Consider the following 26,218-nt stretch of genomic DNA (forward strand, 5'->3'; position numbering starts at 1 on the left):
GTCCGAGATACTGTTGTGGAGAAGTTTAAAGCTGGATTTGGATACAAAAAGATTTCCCAATATTTAAACATCCCAAGGAGCACTGTGTAAGCGATAATATTGAAATGGAAGGAGTATCAGACCACTGCAAATCTACGAAGACCTGGCCATCCCTCTAAACTTTCAGCTCAGACAAGGAGAAGACTGATCAGAGATGCAGCCAAGAGGCCCATGATCACTCTGGATGAACTGCAGAGATCTACAGCTGAGGTGGGAGACTCTGTCCATAGGACAACAATCAGTTGTGTACTGCACAAATCTGGCCTTTATGGAAGAGTGGCAAGAAGAAAGCCATTTCTTAAAGATATCCATAAAAAGTGTTGTTTAAAGTTTGCCACAAGCCACCTGGGAGACACACCAAACATGTGGAAGAAGGTGCTCTGGTCAGATGAAACCGAAATCAAACTTTTTGGCAACAATGCAAAACGTTATGTTTGGCGTAAAAGCAACACAGCTCATCACCCTGAACACACCATCCCCACTATCAAACATGGTGGTGGCAGCATCATGGTTTGGGCCTGCTTTTCTTCAGCAGGGACAGGGAAGATGGTTAAAATTGATGGGAAGATGGATGGAGCCAAATAAAGGACCATTCTGGAAGAAAACCTGATGGAGTCTGCAAAAGACCTGAGACTGGGATGGAGATTTGTCTTCCAAAAAGACAATGATCCAAAACATAAAGCAAAATCTACAATGGAATGGTTCCATATGTATAAACATATCCAGGTGTTAGAATGGCCAAGTCAAAGTCCAGACATTAATCTAATCGAGAATCTGTGGAAAGAACTGAAAACTGCTGTTCACAAATGCTCTCCATCCAACCTCACTGAGCTCGAGCTGTTTTGCAAGGAGGAATGGGCAAAAATTTCAGTCTCTCGATGTGCAAAACTGATAGAGACATACCCCAAGCGACTTACAGCTGTAATCGCAGCAAAAGGTGGCGCTACAAAGTATTAACTTAAGGGGGCTGAATAATTTTGCACGCCAAATTTTTCAGCTTTTTATTTGTTAAAAAAGTTTGAAATATCCAATAAATTTTGTTCCACTTCATGATTGTGTCCCACTTGTTGTTGATTCTTCACAAAAAATTACAGTTTTATATCTTTGTTTGAAGCCTGAAATGTGGCAAAAGGTTGAAAAGTTCAAGGGGGCCGAGTACTTTCGCAAGGCACTGTATTGTGAGATTACAGTGCCGCTAAGTTTAAAAAGTGAAACCAAAGTTTAAAAGCACTCGTAATGACATGTTCTGACACAATATCTATCTATCTATACACACACACATATACAGTATATATATATATATATATATATATATACACACATTATATATACATATATCCCTAATATATATATATATATATATATATATACACACATACATATATATATATATATATATATACATACCAGTACGTGTGTGTGTATATATATATATATAGATATATATATATATATATATATACCAGTACATACAGTGTTTATATATATATATACACACACACCAGTACATACAGTGTTTATATGTGTGTGTGTGTGTGTGTGTGTGTGTGTGTGTGTGTGTGTGTGTGTGTATATATATATATAGTGTGTGTAAATATATATATTTACACACACACATACACACACATACCATATATATATATATATATATATATATATATATTTTTTTTTTTTTTAATTTTGAACCCACTGGTGCTGATATATCGGAAGAAAGAAGTCTTCTTCCTCTAATCACACTAGCTTCTCTCCCTGATTCTCCACCTCTGAGCTGGAGAATCTGGAATGGAGATATTTCAGAGAAACGGCTGTGAGATCTTCAGATCTCACTTTTCTAAACTGGCATTTTGTGACAGAACGGTCATGTACTGTGATGAGCAGTGAAGAACATGTTCTCTGCTCTTCATCTCAGCTACCTAAACCGGTACACACCAGAGATCAGTCGTGACCCTGAGGATCACGGCTTTTCTCTGTTTATTAAAAGTACACCCTAAAGAGAAGTTTTTGTTGGAGGTAAATCAAGATATTGCACCTTTAAAGGAACCGGCCAACCAATTTTGTTCCCTGCCTTTATATGCTTTAACAGGGATCTTCAAACCAACATAAAAATTATTGAATCAGAAATAATGGAAACCAAGAGATCCCATCTCTGCAGGGCCTTGGATTGGTGCAGACATGCTACTTCCAAGCTATGGGTCCAGATGGAACAGGCACAATGTGGCTTCCCAATACGGGGAGCACCATGGTGCATCCGATATGTTCCACCACTGGTTCGCTGGCATCCTTTAATTGGGGCCACCCTTACAGTGATTGAACATTGGGGTGAACGCCACCATCTTGTTTCCTTGCCCTCACCCCTTCTGCCGGTGCTGGGCCATCCGTTGTTCCCTATGGGAACTTCGGATCGTGCTCTGGCGGCTTTACGGGATAGAGGGATTTATCGAGCTTCCCACTTTTTGATAGGGACCCGATGGCCAACTGTCGCCGAATTAATGTCAGAAGGGGGACCTTTTGTACTTCAGTTTTGGTCTGCCATTAGAGTTCATCATTTCCTTGTCTCTCTCCTGACGCCGGCTGCCTATTCTAGGCCTCTGACCTCATTTGAAGCTTTGTGTTTGGAGAAAGCGGTGCTTCCTCATACCCTTTCTCAGTCATACAGTTTGCTTCAACCTCAGCCTGAGCAGGTTGCTCTACCCTGGATTGAGAAGTGGGAGACAGATATTGGACCCCAGCTTACTGTGCAGCAGAAACAAAATATGATCCATCTAGCTTTGAATTCCTCGATCTGTACCAAGACACAGGAGACTAATTTTAAGCTCTTGACACGTTGGTATTATACCCCAGAGTGTCTCCATCATTTTTTTCATGAGGCATCAGATCGGTGTTGGAGATGTAAAGGCGAGAAAGGTACGTTGTTACATATTTTTTGGTCATGCCCGATGCTGTTACCTTTCTGGAGGGAGGTCCGTAGAATATTAGTAAGATTCACGGAATGGAATATCCCGGATGATCCGACTTTTTTTCTGCTTCAAGTGGTAGATGTTCCATTGGGAGCCTTTAAGAAATCCTTGCTCTGTCCTCTTTTGAATGCTGCCCAGGCATGTATACCATCTATGTGGAAACAGACGACACCTCCGCGTATTGCCCATTGGCTACAGAGGGTTGAAGAGGTTAATAGGATGGAGAATTTGATCGTGACTTACCAACATAGGGGAGATGGACATGCGGAAAAATGGAGGATGTGGGATCTCTTTAACACTTCCGGAGAGGGGGCTCGTCTGATGGTGGAATGATTAAATTAAAAGAACAGATAGTCATACTTAAGGTCTGATGGCAGGGTCAAATATGGCCTAGGGATATAGGTCCCCTTCTTTGGGTGTTTTTTTTTTTTTTTTTCTTCTCTTTTATTACTATTTCCTTTCTTCTCTTTTTCTCTCTCTTTTCTTATTTTGATCCTAATGGTAGACCTTTTTGCCTACTAAAAGGAAAGGAAAAAAAAAAAAAGAAAAGGTTGCATACCAGTAAGGGGTTTCTTTTTTCTCTCTCTAGGGTACTTAAGGGGGGGGGGGTTGATTTGCGTATGTGATGATGCTAAAACCTAATTAATGACTTTTTGAATTAACTGTACCTGGTTGTAATCAATAAACTTTATAAATATAAAAAAAAGAAAACAAGAGATCCAAGGTTATACGGGATCTCAAAGATTATTAAGATGACACGGTGTATGTGCATTGGAATTGTAAGTCTTTACGTTCTTTTTAAAAAGAAAACTCTAAACCTACTTCAGTCACCAAATGGGAAGGTACCCAGTCGTCGTCATTCTCCGATTCCACATGGCTGAAAGCCTTTGCCTCCGCCTATGCAGCCACGAAATGTGTTACCCATTGGGAACAGTACCAGAAGGTGCTCCACTCCTGGTACCTCACCCCCTTCAAGCTCTCTAAGTTCTATCCTTCCCACCCCTCCCTATGCTGGCGACAGTGTGGAGAAATAGGTACTCTGTACCACACGATGTGGTCTTGTGTCTCACTATGGTCCTTCTGGAACAAATTATTTACATTAATATTGGACATAACACAAGGTCCCCCCATCTCCGGCTTTAGCCATCCTGCATATTAATATTCATGAATTTCAGCCTCACCATAGAACGGTTATTATACATTTGCTTATTGCAGCAAAAACTGCTATAGCTACACACTGGAAATCTCCTGTACCCCCTTCTTGTAATGAAGTCATCCTAGCACTTAACCACCATTGTATGATGGAGAAAACACTTGCGATTGTCAACCTTGCCACTCCCTCGTTCCGGAGGAAGTGGGAAGCTTGGCTGTCTCACCCCAAGTGCACGATCCCAGACTGATATGTTAGACTGATCTCGTTACCTGGACCTAGCTGGACCTTTCTCGGTCTTGTTCTTCCTACCCTTTCCCTCTGCTCTCCTTGCTCTTCCCTACCTCCGATCCTGTCCCTGTTTTTCGTATCTCTTCTCCCCACCGTTTTGCCTCTCCAGCCCCTGCCTCCTCCAAGTGCTCTACCTTGATAACTGGGTCGACCTCATGTATCTTGCTCTACGTTCTGGGCATTTTGTGATACGGAATGGTTATACAATTGTTAGACCTCTACAGGTTCACAGACCATCAAAACTATCTCCTGTCATCCTCCCAGGGCACAGTTTGTTCCCCTTGGGGTGCCCAGGGGGTGATGTCAGACGTGTTATGGATATGTTCACTCACCTGTATAACTAAGCTATGATATAATGATACTTGTATTTGCTTTCTCTTACTGTTGTGTACTCTACGCCTTGACCCTATTTATACTACTGTGATTTGTTCACTTGGCTGTTTATCCCTGTTATGCCTGCTAAAAACTCAATAAAAACTTTTGAAACTAAAAAGAAAACTGGGCACGGCAACTGACAAGAAAGTCAACTTTAGCTCACCAGAGGCTTCAGACAACCAATCGGAATGTTCTGTGACAGCTGAATTCAGATCACCTAATACATCCTGCAACTCAGCTGGTTCAGTCTTCACGAAACAGGGCTCTCCTGCTAATCCTCCAAAAAACTTAGGAGTCAACAAACCACATCAGCATCTTTCTTGTTTGATCATTTAACCACACTATCCACTCTTGAATATCTTCAATTCGAGTCTGATAAGGGACAATATGAGATTGAGAAAAGTATTATCTCCACAAGTGATAAATATTTTAACATAAATAAGTAAAAGGTCCGCGCTAGATGATAATAGGAATCTGAATGAAAGCTGCCAGCTGAATACAAGTGTTGACAATATTGTAAAAATAAATTGACTTCATAAGCGGAGCTTTACACTGTGCTACAGAAGGTTCTGACACTATGTAAACAAGGCAGATTGCCGTTCTGTCGTGATCTTGTGTTCCTGCTAAGCAGGATCTCTGTGTTCATCCAGTGAGTCCATCCCACACTTAACCTTTTGAGCGCCCCTGATGTTAACCCCTTCCCTGCCAGTGTCAGCGCAATGACAGTGCAGTTTGTTTAGCACTGATCACTGTTAATTGATCACTGAGAGACATGATTCTAGTTCCTTAATTTATGGTTTAAAGTGTTTCCCATTAATAAGTTAAGTACTTGCTTCCTCTCGTGGAGCTATTGTGTTCTCTTGGCAAGAGGAGCTGTCCCAGCTGGAAGAACACACAGCGATTATTGATATAGCCGCTGGCAATAATCGCATGAAAAATCTGACAAGCTGACCGATCAACCTGGGTACAATCAGCCTGCCCATACATGGTTCAAATCTCGCCCGTTATCTGCTGAACCGGCCGAGATTCAAACCGTCTATGGCCGGCTTTAGTCTATTGCCTCAGGCAAGAAAGACCCAACCCCTCATTGAGCCAAGAAAAAGGTCTTCTGTACTCTGAGGCCTAAACCTCCTAAATCAGACCCAAGCCAGGTGCCCAGTTCAACCACAAACCCTAATTTTTTAAATCCCTCAAACCTGCTGACAAATCCTCTTTGTCATGGCACCTGCTCAAACAACAGCCCTGGGTATAGAGGGCATTCTGGTGAACCTCATTTCTGGACTGGTCCAGGCACATGTGGTACTCCAACCTGATTGGAGTCAACTGTTTCCCAGATTTGCTATGTTGCCACTTGTTCTTCTGTTCACACATTCTCAAAGTTCTACTAGGTAGATGTTCAGCCCTCATTTGATGCCATTGGGTTTAAGTTCCTTTTAGGCAGCTCGGTGAACTACAGACAGCCTTCATTTCTGTTATTGCCGTGTTGCCTTTTAGTATTTTGTTACTGTTGGCCATCGTTATTTGGACTGCTTTTGGAAGTCTTAATCATCTCAGAATCCTGTGTCGCTCAATGAATGAGAAAGAGAAATTTCTTACTGTCTTGTACTGTAAAATCAATTTCTTGTAGTTCAGTGAGGGACAGAATTCTACCATTTTGTGTATATGATCTTGCTCCTAGTATTGCTTCTCTATAAAACCGAGTGGGAAGTGAGAAGGGTTATATTGGGCTGGTCACTGTTTTTTTTTTTGCCAGTGTCCAAATGCTACTGTAGGCAACAGTATAATCCAATAGTCCCAGAATCCTCTGTCCTTCAATGAACTCCAAGAAAGAGATTTTAATAGATGTTCAAAAATCTAAATTTTTTGGTGAACTTATCCTTTAAATTTTGTTGCCGAATTTTCTTCAAGTGTGAAGTTAACTGTATGCAGTAGGGTTGTTTGCTTCTGCTGCAAATATAAATTATTATATTTCATGAGACCTAAAACTGAGTCTTTTCACCTTTGAACTCTGAGAAGTGAAGGTAGAAACCCTGCCAGATATGTAACTTATGTGTCCAGATATGTAACTTATGTTATCTATCTCAGCTGTATCTAATACAATATGCAATCCAGATTTTCCATCTTTTAGCTGTAAAACCTGAATATTATTATTTCATACATCTATCCAAAAGCATCTGCAACTTTGTCCTTTCATTTAAACAGCTCTTTATGAATGTATACTAGATTTTAAAGGTTAATCTTTCAAGGTCAATCTACAAGTTAGTTTTACAAAGACAAAAACAGTGTCTGTTCCAATTTTAACACTTCTGCCTCATATCATTGGCTTATTTAAATACATTTTTATAAAACTGGAACGTATATTTGAAAAAATAATAAAATAAAAAAAAGTATATAATAAAAAGTTAAACTTTCCCAGATGACAGGATATTGCAGATTGTTGATATAAAGACATCTGCTAGCTCCGTGTCCTTTATCTATAAGAAATATACAACTTTTTCTGCAATGTGTTAATCATATTTGTGTTACTGAAGATTAACAAACACACTCATAAAGTCAGTGTAGAAATTGTGTGTTTTATTGCCTATAATACTTTGAGAATATTAACCTCTAGAATGGGATTCAAATACAAATGAATCTTAGGTAAAGTGAATTTGTTGGAAAACGAACCCCCTTTTACGGTGTTGTCAGTGTCTTTAGTGTTTTTCTGTTCTGCTATGATTTTTCACATCAGTTTGGAGGAAAAGGGACTGCACATTTTAGCTATGCTGCTGTGATTGATGCAATTTAAGGAATATATATGTATGTGTGTATGTATATGTATATATGTGTGTGTGTGTGTATATGTGTATGTATGTATGTATGTATGTATGTGTGTGTGTATATATATATATATATATATATATATATATATATATATAAACGCAATACTGTGCAAAGGTTTTAGGCAGGTGTGAAAAAATACCATAAATAAGGAATGCTTTCAGAAACAGAAGTGTTAATAGTTTACTTTTATCAATTACCAAAACAGAAAGGAAATGAATATAAGAGGGGTCCAAATCAAATCAATGTCTGGTGTGACTACCCTCTTCTAGGTACACTTGCACACAGTTTTTGAAGGAACTCGGCAGGTAGGTTGTTACAAACATCCTGAAGAACTAACAGATCTTTTGTGGTTGTAGGATGCTTCAAATGCTTTTGTTCCTGCATGTACTCCCAGACTGGATTTTTGAGATCAGTGCTCTGTGGAGGCAAAACCATTACTTCCAGGGCTCCTTGTTTTTCTTTACAATGAAGATAGTTCTTAATGACATTAGCTGTATGTTTGGGGCTGTTGTCCTGCTGCAGAATAAATCTGGGGCCAATCGCACACCTCCCTGTGTGTATGGCATGATGGATAAATATTTGCCTGTATTTATAAGCATAGTAGAGACCATTGATCCTTATTAAATCCCAAACTCCATTTGCAACCTCCACCATGCTTTACTGTTGTCTGCAGACACTCATTATTGTACCGCTCTCCAGCCCTTCGTGAAACAAACTGACTTCTGCTACAGCCAAACATTTCAGATTTTGACTCATCGATCTACAGCACCATTTTTATGCACCCCAGTTCCTATGTTTTCATGCATAGTTCCAGAGTCGCTTGCAGCACGTCAGAGGTATGGCTTTTTGACCGCAATTTTTCCATGAAGACCACTTCTGGCCAGACTTCTCCGGACAGCAGAATGGTGTACCTGAGTCCCACTGACTTCCCCCAGTTCTGTGCTGATGGCACTGCTGGGCATCACTCAATGTCAAAGGGAAATAAGCATGATGTGTCTTTCATCTACTGCATTAAGTTTCTTTGGCTGACCACTGTGTCTACAGTCCTTAACATTGCCTGATCAATGGTGTCCTCAATGCTGAGACATGCAGGCAGATACTTATGCATCAGGCCATACCATCAGGGAGGCGTGTGATTGGCCCCAAATTTATTCTGAAGCAAGACAACAACCTCAACAATACAGCAAATGCCGTAAAGGACTATCTTCAGTGCAAAAGAAAACAAGGGGTCCTGGAAGTAATGGTTTGGCCCCCACAGAGCCCTGCTCTTAACATCATTGAGTCTGTCTGGGATTATGTGAAGAAGTAGAAGGATTTGAGGCAGCCTACATACACAAAAGATCTGTGGATAGCTCTCCAAGATATTTGGAACAACCTACCTGCCGAGTTCCTTCAAAAACTGTGTGCAGGTACCGTGTTTCCCCGAAAATAAGACCGGGTCTTATATTAATTTTGGCTACAAAAAACACACTAGGGTTTATTTTCAGGGGATGTCTTATTTACAGTATGTACAATTATAATCTTAAAGTGATTTTAACCCTAAAATAAAAAAAATAAATATCCTGATCCTTTAAAGCATGATAGACAGCACAGTGCTTGTGCTGTGTCATTTACCCCTCTCTATGTTCTAAAAACCTGGAATAAAACAATAGAATGTTAAAAAAAAAAGTTCTCTCCCCCTCTCTCCCTGTCAGTTCAGGAGTCAGCTTTAAGACATTCTTTATTCCCAAAAATAAATTTTGTATAAAGTCATTGTAAATTTATGTAAATGATTTTGTAAAAAGATTATGTGATGTGCAGTGTGTCACCTTTTTGTAACTTTATTGTGGAAAATACCTTATTTACAGCGCCGCTGGGCACTCACGTGACCCTCCGAAGCTCTACTTTCCCTCTCCGAATACTGCAGAGGGAGGAGCTGAGATCAAGGATTTTACTAGGGCTTATATTGCAGCCATCCCTAAAAATCATGTTGGGTCTTATTTTCGGGGTAGGGCTTATTTTCAGGGAAACAGGGTATATGTAGAAGAATTGATGCTGTTTTAAAGCAAAAGGGTAGTCATACCAAATATTGATTTGATTTCGATTTTTATTCTGTTCACCTACTTTGCAATTTGTAAATTGATAAAAACAAACCTTTAAAATAAATATTTTTGAAAGCATTGTTACTTTACAGCATTTCTTTACACATACCTAAAACTTTTGCACAGTACTGTATAGAATGTAAGAGGTAAGGCTAATGTAAAGAGTTGTAATGTGTATAAAATAGCTTTTTGGGTAGTTTGCAATTCAATATGTATATAGAATCAGATATATTTATTGATTTAGATATGTTAATGCTGCTTTAGCATTGTAGGGCTGCATATGGTTATTCGTTACCAATCCTATCTCACTACAAAACAGAGAGAGTTGTCTTCCTATTGCTGGCCAAGCCAGTGTGAGGCACATCAGCCCACTTGTCGAAACCTTGCAGACAGAGAGGGGAATTTACTAAGTGTATATATTATACACTTGTACAATTTTCCTTTAGATTAACCAAAACCATATAATATTAGGTCAAACCTAAACACTTTCAATTTGTATGCAATCAGGCAGGCTCTTGCACTACATAGTTGAAGGACAATGTAAAGGATTAAGAAATATCTATAATGTATGGCCAGCCTAATGGCCTGTACACACGTAAATACTGCTTTCAAAGCGATCGTACGATAATCTGATCATTACAGCTTTCGAGAGCCGATTACGATTATTAGTTCGTCCGATTATTATCAGATCAGGCAAGCATGAAAATTGTTCTCGTATGATACCAGATGGTACGATTTAATTAAATCAGTGCAGTTGTCATTCGAAAATACAATACAAATACACTACAAAACATTACATTACTTCCAAATTTTTATTTTGTTGTGCGAGAATTTTCGTACTTTTAGTAAACTCTTCATTTTCGATTTGAGATTAGCTTGCAAAACAAAAAATTATTCTCCCGATAATCTCATTGTGTGTACCTGACATAGCACTAGAGCAGACAGAATTAGAGCAGCTGTGCATGGCAACCAATTAGCTGCAGAGATACCCAATAATGGCTAGAGAGGCAGCCATGTCATCCTAAAGTCTACTCCTGTGAAATAAAAATAAAATATATGTAACAGTACTAAGAGAAGAACGCTGATATATGGGGAATGTGTAAGTGTATCAGTCCCAAATTTGAACACAAAAACACAAGGAATGGCCCACGGGACTTTTAGCCCCCGTTCACATGCAAGCGACGCTACTTTGCACCGCGACCTCCGAGGTCGCGGTGCGAGCAGCGCGCCGCGACCTCGGAGCGGCCGCCACGGACTTCATAACATTGAAGTCTATGGCGGTCGCCTCCTGGTCGCCCCAAAGAAGCTCCGGACCCTTTTTCTAAATCGGAGCGACTTGTGTCGCTCCTATTAGAACGGGTCCGCAGCTTCCCTATGGGACCAGGTCGCCTCACAGGTCGCCTTAGTGTGAACGGGGGCTAAAAGAGACAGATACCCAATATTAAAATTAAACAAATTTATTGCACATCATAATTTAAAAACAATAAACATGGTGAATTCATCAATAGACAAAACATCAATAAATAATGAAATACAAATTCAAACTATATACAGCAGCTTCATATGTGCATAATGATTTGTATTGCATAGATCCTGTTGTACACAATATATAGAAGCAACAGCCTGTGCTGCATGAATCTCAATACGTTTTCGCGAAATGTTAGATTCGCTTTATCAAGAGAAGCACAGATGTGTATCTAAAGGTAAAGAGACATAATAAGAAACCTAGACTACTAAAGGGAAAAAAGGAAGTGGAGGACAAAAATTGTTCAACTCGTATTCAATTCTTAACACTTACAAATAATGCAACAATACGGATCATTGCAAATGACCCAACAAGGGTCTGAAATATTCAAACGGTCATTCCTTCAAAAGGAGTTGTCGATAGAGGTAACGGAAGAAATCCCCCCCAAAAATATATATAGAAGTGCATGAGTCTTCCACCCCCAGGAGTTAGGGAGGAAAGTCCGATCACAGGCAAATCTGCAGCATTCCCTTAAAAGAAAACGTAAAGTCAACAATAAACTTAAAAAAAAAACAAAAAAAAAATAACTGTGAAGTGAAGAGGTGATGTATGCCCGAAAAGACAGAAAAATCTAAATACCCAGTGAAGGGACTTGAAACAGAGTGCAAATAGAGAAAATGAATGAGGTAAATCTGAATATATTGCCAATACACAATATGGAAAAATATTGATTTAAAGAATGATTATGTAAATTATAAAAAAGTGACATCTGAGAAAGAAATTATCAATCGGTTATTATAAAAGCAAATTGGCGAACAGTCATTGTGGATTATAATAAACAAGTGACATGCCAAGAGAATAAGAAAGAAAGAGAAAAAAAAAAAGGGAGAAAAAGTAATAAATGAAAAGTGCAATTGGGGAAAATAAAAAACACTGCAATGATCCAAAGCCAGAGCCATAAAAGCCTCAGTGAGAGAAAAAAAAATGTTTTCCTCCCCATGGGTGCTGGTTTTTCTTTCAGGAGTTGCACGCCCTCGTGATCATATGTTTATTATCTATTGGCAATATATTCAGATTTACCTCTTTTTCTCTATGTGCACTCTGTTTCAAGTCCCTTCACTGGTTATTTTGATTTTTCTGGCTTTTTGGGCATACATCACCGCTTCACTTCACTGTTGTTTTTTATTTATTTTTTATTTTTTAGGTTTATTATTGACTTTACATGGGTTTTCTTTTAAGGAAATGCGTGAGATTTGCCTGTGATGGGACTTTCCTCCCCTCCCCAACTCCTCAACTCCTGGGGGGAAGATTCATGCACCTCCTATATTTTTTGGGGGGGTTTCTTCAGTTACCTCTATTGACAACTTCTTTTGATGGAATGACCAATGGAATATTTTAGACTCTTGTTGGGTCATTTGCAACGATCCGCATTGCTGCATTATTTGTAAGTTTTAAGAATTGAAAAGGAGTGGAACAATTTTCCTCCCCTTCCTTTTTTTTTTTTTTCTTCCCTTTGGTAGTCTAGGTTTATTATGTCTCTTTACTGTGGATGCACATCTCTGGGTCTCCCGATGAAGCAAATCTAACATTTCTGACATGCGTTGAGATTTATGCAACACAGACTGTCGCTTCTATACGATATTGTGTACAACAGGATCTATACAATACAAATCATTATCCACATATGAAGCTGTATATAGTTTGAATTTGTATTTCATTATTTATTGATTTTTTTGTCTATTGATGAATTCACCATGTTATCATTGTTTTTAAAATATGTGCATTTAATTTAATAGTGGGTGTCTGTCTCTTTAAAAGTCCCACGGCCATTCCTTTTGTCTTTGTATATGTAATAGTTGGCATTTTTTTAGTAAAACTCCCCCAGAGGAACCTTTTTGAATAAGACTCCAAACGTAATGCTGTAAAGGACACTTTCATTTTTATTGTGCTCTGTGGTGCCCTACCTGGTGGAGATGCTTACCCACAAGCTGTTGAACTGTATGTAAGGTCAAATGTCTACAAAATTGGCTTTATTGATTTGAGTTTTATAAGAACAATTGCAGCAAAAGTCTGCTAGTTTTCAATGCCCTGGGGTGTAGCCTTTACCAGACTGGGTATGACTTCCCTTTTTGAGAAATATAGGCAGGGTTCAACTTGCATTTTCACAGGCTCAGGTTCTGGACAATTCAGAAACAAAGGATGTTAGCCCAAACTAAAGCCCAACTCTAGCTTTTGCAAAATATTAACCCTCCCATGAGTTGACCAACTCATTCACATGGCATCACCTTTGTAGCTGACAACTTACCTCAACACACAGTAAGTAATTATGTAGAGTCGTTGTGGTAGCTAAATTACCTCTAGTGGCTGATTCTTCTAAAAATTTCTACATTTAATACAATAATTAAATGATAAAGAAATAACTTTACAGTAAGCACTGCAAAATACAGGACAGACATTATATATTTTTATAGATGAATGACTTATAATAACAAACAATTCGTTGAGCTATGGCTTCCATTTACTTCCTGGATTGGATGTCAAAATATAAGTACCCATGTAATTATGTAGGAGATGGAATCATTTAACTGATAATATACTGTAAACCCACATTTCAAAATAGGAATTTTGCTGCGCATGGATATAAATAGAAATATATAGTATAAAAGGTATGAATATAATACAAAAATAATGTAAAACTTTCAGTGCAGCTGCCAACACCTGACCCTGAATCAGAGAACCAGATCACAAATCGTATATAGCAATGAATGGTGTAGCGCTATAAGGTAACCATAGAGGTGAACACCACAGTCCATCTCTAAAATTTCCAGACATATCCACTCTAAGGTTGATAGTCTTCCAAAATGATAGTGTGTAATCCCAAAAGCATGCAAATACTCCAAACTCCGACAGCCGAGTGCAAGAAATGCCACCACCAAGGGAAATAGATTGGCCTCTTACCACAATATCATGATCCTCATTACAGGGATCATAATCAGCATGAAATGTCATCCAGAACCGCAACCTGATCACACACTGGCTTCCTTGCTGGTCGTACCTGCTCCTCTCAAATTTGGTGTATGTGGAAAAGAAGGGGAACAACTTCCATAGTGTAACACCATCAAGAGACTTTATTGATAGGTAAAACAGCAAAATGGCAACTCACATTTCAGCTGGAATATCGAGCGTGTAGCATGGAGTATCCTTGACTCTGTAACCCACCGAGAAAATGGCCGCCGCGTCCCTTCGTTGGTCACAGCGTGACGTGCCGCAGGCTCCACCTAAACGTTTCGTTACAATACTAACGTTGTTGGGGTGTGACCTGCGGCTGTCATTTTCAATATATAGGCTGCTAAAGTGGACGGGCAGAGCAAAAAATTCATTACCTGGATCCCGGAAGTAAGACACTTACGTGTCGACATCCGGAACGAGCGGAGCACAGTGTTTGCTATCCGAAACAGGGAAATAAGACACTTGCGTGTCAGCATCCGAAACAGGCAAAGCACAATACTTAATATCCGGAACCAGAACATAAACACCTGCGTGTCAACGACCGGAACCGGATAGTAACCTAGTAAAGGAAGCAAAACAATGATGTACAAGGCACTAGATTCTAAGACAATATCAAAAGATATACAATAAATTGGGATTAGATTAATAACTCATATAATGACAACACAAAACATTGTCCAGATGAGACCCAATTTAAAAATGAAAATTGTAGTGTATTTACACACCGATTAAATTAACACAATCACGCCTGACTTCCCTAGGACACGGCGTCACCCCCTGGCTAGCAATCCGACAGTCAAGGAAACTCCAATCGCACAGCCAGCTTCCATAATAAGTTGCATAAAAAATTACACAAATTAATGCATTAAAATACAATAATATCATAAATATGTATAAAATGTGAATCCCAATCATAATAAATTTAAATTAAAAAATATCTCCAAATATCTTAAAATAGTTGACCCTATTCTATTTAACACCTTGGTGACCGAAGTGGCAAATTTTCCAATTTTTTTACCTCACTTTCTTATACCAGTTTTCAGAGTTGTTGATAAAGGAATTTATATCCCACTCTATGTTTAAACCCTGGGGGGCATGTGATTTTAAACGGTAAATCCAACTAGTCTCCAATTGAGACACTCCCCTTGTTAGATTACTGCCCCTCCAATTACCCGGGAATTTGTCTATTCCCAAAAAGACTGTGCCACTAGGATCTCTCCCGTGGCAGAGGTCATAGTGCCGTGAGACACTGTGTTTAGGAAAACCATTTATTATGTTTGCCACGTGTTCTTTCAAACGCACATGCAACATGCGTATCGTACGCCCCACATATTCCAAGCCACAAGGGCAACGTATGAGGTAAACGACGTACCGCGTGGTGCATGTGATAAACGGCTTGATTTTATAATCCTGCTGCAAATTATTTGAAAAGAAAGATTCAACCCTTCTCTTTTTGCTGGCATTTAATTTACAAATGGCACATCTTATACAGGGGTAAAACCCCCCCCTTTGTTGGAAGAAAGAGATAGTCTTGGGGGGATCCACGATATTCGGAGCCACCTGTAGCCTCAAAATACTCGGCACAAATTTTGCGCCCATGGCCACACCTCTATTCTGTCTGTAGTAGGTTCCCCCAAACCAGAAATAGTTGTGGGCCATGGCATAATCCAATAAAGAAAGGATGAACTGGCTCTGAAAGTTCAGTAATGGACTTTGCCCCAAATAATGCTCTACGGCCTCCCTACCGTGCTGATGCGAGATCACTGTATATAAGGATGAAACATCCGCAGTGACTAGAAAGTAACTCTCTTTCCATTCTATGTCTTTTAATATATTGATGACTTGCATAGAATCCCTCAAAAATGAGGGAGTCTTAGTTACCAAAGGTTGCAAAAAGAAGTCGATATACTTACCCACCTGGGAAGTAACCGAATTAATGCCACTAATAATTGGTCGCCCGGGTGGGTTCAGTGGATCTTTATGCACCTTAGGCAAATAATGCATGATGGGCACCCTCGGAACTGAGTGTCTGTGTTTAGACACAGCGGGAGGCAGGCCGCGGGAGGAGTGGTAGCGATTGTCCCCGGCCTCCCGAGATCGTCAGAGAAACCAGCAGAAGACCCGCCTGCTTATGCTATGAATTGCTCAGTTTTTCTTGCCAGTTGGAAGGTATTGGAAGATATTAGCCATGCCACATCAGAGCACATCTTTTTAGTCTAGTCCATGATGCTCTGCCCTGGTTGCATATATAAAGCAGCTCAGTTGGCTATGTATCTTATCCTGCTTGTGGGCAGAGCCAGGTGCTACTGACACTGTGCTAAAGGAGGCACCAGAAGGAGGTAGGAGCCTTCAGCGCTGGTGGGGATTGCAGGAAGAGGAGGAAAGTGACCTTTCTGTGCAATGTTGTTTAAACTGCCTTCTACAGGAATAGGACACTAGGCAGGAAAAAGCTTGACTACGCCTATGGGCAGTCCCAGGGGGTATATACCTACACTCTGCCAAGTCAGGAGTAAGAACTTAGTTCTTTGCTGGAATCTCTTGCGCTGGCAATTTCTTTCCTTTTAAATGGATTTTTTCCTATCTTTGCTATTTTGTTCCTGTGAGAATCTACTATCAACTGCCAGACTGGGCGACGGACTGTAAAATCTAGATCCAGAGGGTCCTCCCAGTCTGGCCAGCGAGCGCACCCAGGCCTCATGGCCGCCTCTGCTGCGACCATTTCCAGATGGATCCGATAGACCAGGGATCTTCAAACTACGGCCCTCCAGCTGTTGTGGAACTACACGTCCCATGAGGCATTGTAAAACTCTGACATGCACAGACATGACTAGGCATGATGGGAATTGTAGTTCCTGAACAACTGGAGGGCCATAGTTTGGAGACCCCTGCAATAGACAGTGATTCAGGCCTATTTAATTAGGGGTCAGGTTCCTCCTTTCCCTGTTAAGGCACACTCTACTAGGACGCTTAGTGCCTCCTGGGCCTTCTGTCATCGGGCATCAGCGATGCAGGTTAGCAAGGCGTCTACCTGGTCGTCTGTTTACATGCTTACAAAGTTTTATAAAGTGGATGTGTTGGCATCTGCAGATGTTTCTTTTGGCCACAAGGTTTTGCAAGCTGCTGTTTAGAGGGCCTGGTCCTCTTTGAGGGTGTATTGTTTTTTTCAGGTGAGCTCCGTGTTACCTAGTTGGCTATGGTTCGCCTTTGGAATTTTTTTCTGCTGTTTTCCTACCCCTCATGTTTGACACTGCTTTGGGACGTCCCAATGGTTAAGCAGAATCAGGAGCTGTGTCCGTCAATGAACAAAAGAGAAAATGGTATTTTTGATTTACAGTAAAATCCATTTCTCTGATGTTCATTATTATTATCACTTTAACCACTTGCCGACTGCCGCACGACTATTTACGTCGGCAGTCAGACCCTCACAGGCAGAGCGACGTAGGGCTACGTTGCTAGCCTGTGAGGGTCTAGGGAGCGAGCGAGCGCCACCGGAGCCCCCCCCCCGTGCGTGTGTCACTCGCGATCGTCCGTTAGAGCGGGAGAAAGGCAGGCGGCTAATGTAAACAAGCCGCCTGTCATTCTCCCCTGTGTATGAATGGTGATCATACGGTTCTACTATGTAGGACCGTTGATCACTGTTCATACACCTCAAGCCACAGCCAATCACAGTTAGAATCACGCCCCTAGGGACACACATAACCCCTCCCTCTCAAAAGTTAACCCTTTTACTGCCAGTGTCATTTTACAGTAACAGTTCATATGTATAGCACTGATTACTGCAGTAATGTCACTGGTAACCCCAAAAGTGTAACAAATGTCAGTCAATCGCCGCCATTACGCGCTTAAAAAAAAAACAACAAAAATGACAAAAATCTTTCCCTTAGTTAGTAAATGCAATAACTTTTGCGCAAACCAATCAAAATACGCTTTTTGCGATTTTTTTTTTTTTACCAGACATATGTGAACAAATTGACCTAAAATGTTAAAAAATTTCGATTTTTACATTTTTTTGGGGGAATTTGATATAAAAAAATGTGAAAAATATTGTTATTTTTGCAAAATTGACGCTCTTTTTTTGTTTATAGTAAAACTAAAAATCGCACAGGTGATCAAATACCACCAAAAGAAAGCTCTGTTTGTGGGGAAAAAAGGACGTCAAATTCGTTTGGGTACAGCGTTGCACGACTGCGCAATTGTCCGTTAAAGTCACGCAGTGCCGAATCGCAAAATAGGCCCTGGTCAGGAAGGGGGTAAAATCTTCCGGGGCTTAAGTGGTTAAAGAGACCAATAATTTTAACAACAATCTTCCTATATGATATGTGCCTTTAACAATTTCTATGCATATTATTCACCTGTAAGAGCCTCTCTTGTGTAGACACATAAACGTTCTTAATGTTGCGAGGTGCAACTTCATAAAAAGTTATGCAGGAAAGAGAGGGAAGTAGATGCTGAGCCAGTAGAAAGAATAATTAGAACCCCCTCTATGGCAGGAGTGTGGCTATGCTAAAGAATTGAGGGGTGGTTCACAACAGAACGCGGTTTGGGAAAGGCAGGTTCCTTGTATGTTTCCTGCACTCAAATTGAATGCCTTTGCAGTCTTCTGGGGATACCAATGTAACAGCACCTCATACACAGATTGCAAATGCAGTGCGTTTGCAGGCACCAAACCGCATGGTACAGCAGTAACCTGCTATTTGATGTGGCACATTTTTAGTAGTGCATGCATGACTTTCTCTGCATTCTGGTGCGATTTCCATCCATTTAAAGAATGGGCTGCAAAATAGCACTGCATGGGACTTCAGGAATCACACAGGACAGCATGCTGCATTCCTGCGCAGTCTGGGTATGAACCAGCCCTTAATCTTCCTAAAGAAGTAAAATTTACTTGCACATTGCAAGTGAATGAAAATTCTTTATGGAAAGGGATGCTGCTTCCTAGGCATTTAAAATATTAGATTTTTCTGTGCTTTTACTGCAGTTTTTTAATGTGACAATGGCTTTTCAAATACATTTGCAATGGTGATTTCAGGACCTGATTATTTTGTGCTTGCTTTAAATAGAATGGTGGTAATATCCAGGACCACAAGGGTTGAGATTGTTACTGTGAACTGCATAGAGCTTCTATACCTTTTACACTGGGGAATTGGTGATTGCTGTCTTTTACCAACTATGACATTGACTCACTCATGTCAATGTTGGCTTTGTTAAAACTTGTATTGCCTCCTCACCACCCGTTTTCACTGCTAAAATCTGACACAAATGCTCCACATCTGTGTGCATTGCAGATAAATAGGTCAGGTTTGGTGGGCAGTTCAATGCAAAGCACCGCGGCTATGGCATATGTGGACTCCCATGTGATTTTTTGTACCATTAGATTGCAGGAACTCACCAGCACACCAGGTGTAGCAAAGATTTGGACATTCATTATGTACAAAAGTGTGACATTTTTGGGGGTGCTTTGTTTTTTTTTATTAACATTCTCTGTCACTTTGCCACCCATTTTTGTTGAAGGTTTCTTTGCAAGTACTGCACTGGATAATAAGGATTTGCTCCATTTAATAGAACCATACATCAAGCTGTCTCAGCAGTTCTGTTCATAGTTCTACCCAAACCCTGCCCACAGGAGAACAGCCATGCTCAACTAAATGAAATACACCAAATCATGCTTTGAATTCCACTCTCCTGGTTAGGCAATCGTTCTGTTATCATAGATGATGTTATCTACTTCTTCCAATAGATATGTGCTCTTAAAATATTAAAAAAATGTTTTTCCTTGTTCAATTAAAAAAAAAAACCTAAATACACTCACGTTTCTAAGATTTTGGCTTGGCTATATACTGCATGGCGCTGGAGGCCACCTTCATCATACAGACACCTCTTAGTCATCAACTTTAGTTCCTTCACCCTCCTACTCAATTGGTTTAGACTTTGGGTTCCTTTAGCAAGAGAGAAGGTGTATGTGACCCTAACTTAAAGTTTGTAATTAAACTGTATTTTCTCTTACGTCCTCCGACAGTCGCCGCCACTTCATATTCATCACTAATGGGGTTATTGACCTTTGCTCCGCAGGAGTAGCTAGGCAACAAAATTTATTAATATCAAAGCTTTTAGCATATCCCACCCCTAGGGGGTGGTCCCCTCAGTCAATACCTCCCTGCTTCCTGCATTCCCAACTCAGTTTCTAATGCCTAGCTTAGGAGTAGGCTGGCTGTTCCTGTGCTGGGGCTCTCAGTCCCAGCCTCTATTCTCTTTTTTGATTTTATTTTGAGTCTTTTTCTCTTTCTTTTACTTAGCTGTTAATTTTCAGCATTAGTTAGCTTCTTCGGATGAAGATGATCGTGCGGAGCTGGGTCTCGGACTGGCCACCCTGGATCCCAGGGCTCAGGGCCAGGGGCTTCCCAGCCTGCCATCGAGCGTTCAGCGCAGGTTTCCCTGGCACATTGAACGACCCATCCCTGTTCGCTGCAGGGATGCTATCTGTGAGGTGGCTACCTCACTGGACGCCATTGCGGTTTCGCACCGCAGTTCCACTGCGTCTTGGCTGCGACACTCCCTGTCCTCAGTGCAGCGGTTTGGTCGCTGGAGAAGGCTCCCCACGCCATCCGGACTGGTAAGTGTAACTCGATGTGGGGACCTGTCTATTTGGGTGTCTTCTGGGACTGTGTGACCCTGCATGTCTGTGTGGCTGCTGAGCTCCCTGTCAGATTCCTGTGTGGAATTGCTGCCTGTGTGTGGGCTGCGAGGGGGGGGGGGCTCTCCCGCTCTGCTGGGTGAATGTATGAAGCAGTCTGGGCTTAGGCGTGCTGTGCGGCGATCGCTGCTGCGACCCGCCATTTTTTTGTGGCAGAATTATGGTGGCCGGTCCTGTGTGGTAAGGCGCTGCGTTTTGGCGCCAAACGCCGCCATTTTGGCGGCGATCGATCAGGCCACATGTCGGCGCCGTTTTCTATTTGCCTAAGGAATCCTCAGCCGAGCGGCCATGTTTGTGTAGCCTTACATAGGCTTTATAGGGGCGGTCAGTCATTGCATCACTTCCTTTTGCTCTGGGACAGCGATCGGTGCAGCAGCCTGTGTGATCTCTCCAAGTTTTTACCTTTCCTTTTCCTGTATTCCTTGCCCAGTGTTCTTATCCCTGTGGGGGTCGGTGTATTCAGTGGGTGCGGTGGGCTGCGCTCGCCGCGATCTTAAAGGGGCAGTACTCCTTTTTTTCCTAATATTGCTGGGGCATGGATTCTCAGGATTGCAAGTTTCCTCCCACCTTGGTGGGGGGCCAAGGGGCTGCTGCATCCCCCGAGGGGGCTGATCTGGCTACTATTGTGGCGAACTTGGCTGCTCAGGTGCAGATGCTGGTGGCTGATCGATCCACAAAACGGCCCAGAGTGTCTATTTCCTCTGATTCAGAGGGCGATGGGGCTGCTATGGCTGGAGTGCCCTTCTCAGGGTCTCACTCATCTCTAGACCTTGTGGGGTCTGAGGGGGAGGCTGAGGTGGAAGGGGTTGATAATTCTCCCCCTGGCTCGTCTGAAGAGCTTGCACTCATGGATGAGTTGGTTGCTTCTATCAAGCAAACGCTGCATTTGCAGGATGAACCATGTCCTCCTGCTTTGATGTCCTCTTATGGGACGCAAAGGAAACGCAAGACATCGCAGGTTTTTCCTTGCTCTACGGAATTTCAGCGCGCGGTTGATGAGCAATGGCGCAATTTAAAGAAGCCTTTTGCTGTGCCGAGTAGGTTCAAACTGCGTTATCCATTTACACCCACCACTGATGAGCGTTGGTGTGTGCCGCCTCAGGTGGATCATGCAGTGGCGATTTTGAATAAATCCACTGCGATCCCCGCTGAGGATACCCCGGTGTTCCGGGACCCGACGGACAGGAGATTGGAGTCTCTGGCCCATCATGCTTATACGGTTGCTGGTTCTATGCTGACGCCTATTTTTGCTTCGATTATGGCAGCCCAGGCTATTGCGGATTGGACGCAGGTGCTCAGGCGCACCCTGGTGGCTGACTCTGCCCCGCCAACAACTTTGGCTATGGTGGATCAAATTCACCAGGGTGTCATGTATTTGTGTGATGCGGACTTGGACTTGGTCCCTTTGGCTGCGCGTCTTTCAAGTGTGGCGGTATTGAACTGTCGCCTGATATGGCTGAAATGTTGGTCTGTTGACCAATCTTCTCGCAAGACTTTAGCTAATTTGCCCTATGCGAGATCCCGCCTTTTTGGCGAATCTTTGGATACTCTGATAAAGGGAATTTCTGGGGGTAAGAGCACTCTCTTGCCCCAAACCCACAAGAATAAGTTTGTTCGTGGTAAGAAGAATACCTCGTTTAGGCCCTCTCAGGGGTCCTTTCGAGCCTTTCGGTCGCTCTATAAGGGCAAGCCCTTCAAGGGCCACGGCTCCCAGAAGAAGCCGTGGACAGGTAAGCAGAAGTCCGGCCAGTCCGGGTCTGCTGCCCATAACAATGCGGCCTGAAGGGACGCCCTCACCCGGTTCTGGGGTGGGGGGACGTTTGCTCGGTTTTCTTCAACCCTGGCTGGACCGCATTCGGGACAGGTGGGTTCAGGAAATCGTTCGATCTGGATACAAGATCGAGTTTCTCTCTCGGCCGGCGGGCAGATTTTTCCCCTCAAACCTTCAGCTGACTCCGGAGCGCTTGCAGGATCTGCACCTGGCGGTGCGGGACCTGCAGGCCCAGGGAGTGGTGGTTCCGGTGCCTCATCAGGACAGATTTCGGGGGTTCTATTCCAATCTGTTCACTGTGCCCAGAAAGGAGGGCAAGGTACGTCCGATTCTGGACTTGAAAGCTCTGAACCGCTTTGTGCGGGTTCGCAAGTTCCGCATGGAATCCCTGCGCTCGGTGGTGGCTGCCCTGGTTCCGGGGGAATTCATGGCCTCCATCGATCTGAAGGATGCGTACCTTCACATCCCCATTTTCGAGGGTCACCAGAGGTACCTTCGATTCGCCATTGCGGAGGATCATTACCAATTTGTGGCGTTGCCCTTTGGTCTCGCTTCGGCTCCACGGGTCTTCACCAAGGTGCTTGCGCCGGTTCTGGCTTCATTGAGAGCCCAGGGCATTTCTGTCCTGGGGTATCTGGACGATATCCTGATTCGGTCTGCGACCAGTCAGGGCCTGGTGACCGACCTGTCCATCATGGTGCAGACTCTGCAGGAGTTAGGGTGGACGATAAATTTTCCAAAGTCAACTCTGTGTCCGTCGGTTTGTCTTCCCTACCTGTGAATGATCCTGGACTCTGCTCAAGCGAAGGTCTTCCTGCCGGAAGACAAGCTCCGGACGCTTCAGGACGCAGTTCAGTCCCTCAGGGACAATCAGTACTCGTCCCTCCGGACGTGTATGAGGTGTCTGGGATTGATGGTCTCGGCCTTCGAGGCGATCCCTTTTGCCCAGTTTCACACGCGGGGTCTCCAGGAGGAGATTCTGGCCGAGTGGGACGGGCGACCGCAATCTCTGGATCTACGGATCTCATTGAGTCATCGTACCAGAAGGGATCTTCTGTGGTGGCTCCGGTCCCCGGCGGTGTCGGGGGGCAAGTCTTTTCGCCCTTTCTCGTGGACGGTGATCACCACGGATGCCAGCCTGTCGGGCTTGGGTGGTGTTCTGGGCGTTCTGTCCGCCCAGGGAACTTGGTCGGAGGAGGAATCCTCTCTTCCGATCAACATTCTGGAATTGCAAGCGATAAATCTCTGCCTTCTGCATTGGACGGACAGGCTTCAAGGCCGTCCGGTTCGGTGCAGACGGACAATGCCACAGCGGTGGCCTACATCAACCACCAAGGGGGCACCAGGAGTGCCCGAGCGGCTCGGGAAGTAGCCGACATTCTGTCTTGGGCCGAGACGCACGTCCCGGCGATAACGGCAGTTCACATTCCGGGGGTGGAGAACTGACAGGCGGATTATCTGAGTCGCCAGACCCTGGACCAGGGAGAATGGTCCCTTCACCCGGATGTCTTTCAGATGCTGTGCGCGAAGTGGGGGTCCCCAGATGTGGACCTGTTCGCGTCTCGTCTAAACAACAAGGTGGAAAGGTTCGTAGCAAGGACGCGCGATCCTCGGGCAGACGCCTCAGACGCGTTAGTGACACCCTGGCGTCAGTATCGTCTGATGTATGCCTTTCCACCGATTCAACTGTTGTCCAGGTTCCTTCGCAGGTTAGCCTCGGAACCGCACACGGTGATTCTGGTGGCGCCGGACTGGCCTCGCCGGTCTTGGTACGCAGACCTCGTGAATCTGTCGGTCGACGCTCCGTGGCGTCTGCCTCTTCGAGAGGACCTCCTGTCTCAAGGACCGATATTCCATCCTGCTTTACAGTCGCTGGCTTTAACGGCCTGGCTGTTGAAAGCCAGGTCTTGAAGGATAGGGGTCTCTCCCCTGAGGTCATTCCCACTTTGATTAAGGCCAGGAAGGCCTCTTCGGGGAAGATTTACTACCGTACTTGGAAGGCGTATTTTGCCTGGTGTGAGTCCAGGGGGTATTCCCCTTGCTCATACTCGGTATCGAGAGTGTTGGCTTTCCTTCAAACGGGCGTGGACCAGCGTTTGGCGTTGGCCACGATTAAGGGTCAGATTTCTGCTCTGGCCGTTCTCTTTCAACGCCCTGTGGCGTCTAATTCCTTGGTTGGCACCTTTGTTCAAGGGGTGCGACACTTGGCCCCTCCTCGGAGGGATCCTTTACCTCCATGGGATTTGAACCTTGTTCTGTCCGTGTTACAGCATGCTCCCTTTGAAAAGATCAGGGAGATCTCGTTGTCCAAGAAGGTTGCCTTTTTGGTAGCGATCACTTCGGCTCGCAGGGTGTCGGAGCTGGCAGCCTTGTCCTGCAGCTCTCCCTACTTGGTGATTCACTTGGATAAGGTGGTCTTACGACCTAACCCTTCTTTTCTTCCGAAAAGGATCTCGGAATTTCACCTCAATGAGGACATTGTCTTGCCTTCGCTTTGTGCGAAACCTAAGCATCCAAAGGAGGTGGCTTTGCATTCCTTGGATGTTGTTCGGGCGATCAGGGTTTACCTGTCTTCGACAAAATCCTTTCGCAAGTCGGATTCTCTATTTGTCCTTCCAGAGGGTCCTCGGAAGGGCATGGCAGCGTCGGCTGCGACCATCGCCAAATGGATCAGACAGACCATTGTGCAAGCCTAAGCTTTGAAGGGGAAGGTTCCTACTTTCCCTGTTAAGGCGCACTCTACCAGGTCTCGGAGTACGTCTTGGGCCTATCGTCTTCAGGCTTCTGTGGCCCAGGTGTGTAAGGCGGCGACTTGGTCGTCCATTCACACCTTCTCCAAATTCTACAAGGTGGATGTTCAGGCATCAGCGGATGCTTCCTTTGGCCGCAAAGTTCTTAGTGCGGCGGTGCCTTAGGGTCCCTTGTTTTGGGTCCTTGGCTGTTGGGATGTCTTTATCCCTAGGTTACTTGTTTTCCTGGGTTGTGGCTCCTGTTGAACACGTTTTTTTCCTGTTGCCCAGTTGGTTTCCTTACTTTGGTAAGGTTCCTTTTTCTCTGATGTGGGTACTGCGTTGCTTTAGGCGCGGCTGCGTTTTTTCCCACCCCTCATGTCTACACTGCTATGGGACGTCCCCATTAGTGATGAATATGAAGTGGCGGCGACTGTCGGAGGACGTAAGAGAAAACGGAATTTTTGTAAAATCTTACCTGTAAAATTCCTTTCTCTGAGTCCTCCGACAGTCGCCGCCCCCGCCCCTCTTTTGGGGTTTGTTTATGTACTCTACTGCTATGCTATTGAAACTGAGTTGGGAATGCAGGAAGCAGGGAGGTATTGACTGAGGGGACCACCCCCTAGGGGTGGGATATGCTAAAAGCTTTGATATTAATAAATTTTGTTGCCTAGCTACTCCTGCGGAGCAAAGGTCAATAACCCCATTAGTGATGAATATGAAGTGGCGGCGACTGTCGGAGGACTCAGAGAAAGGAATTTTACAGGTAAGATTTTACAAAAATTCAGTTTTAAATAATTTATTTCTACTCGATTTTCTACTATTGTTCATAAACTC

The 26,218-nt window shown here is 43.3% G+C and overlaps 1 protein-coding gene across 1 annotated transcript in view; it reads left to right on the forward strand.

Annotated features, from left to right (window-relative positions):
* Positions 1 to 26,218, forward strand: part of REX1BD (required for excision 1-B domain containing) — a gene marked incomplete at its 5' end in the record, with an annotated part of 78,965 nt that overhangs the window by 42,203 nt on the left and 10,544 nt on the right. The gene's annotated exons all lie outside the window — the stretch shown is intronic.

Source organism: Pelophylax lessonae (assembly GCF_965119305.1).
Source record: "Pelophylax lessonae genome assembly, chromosome: 1".
Lineage (NCBI taxonomy): Eukaryota > Metazoa > Chordata > Amphibia > Anura > Ranidae > Pelophylax > Pelophylax lessonae.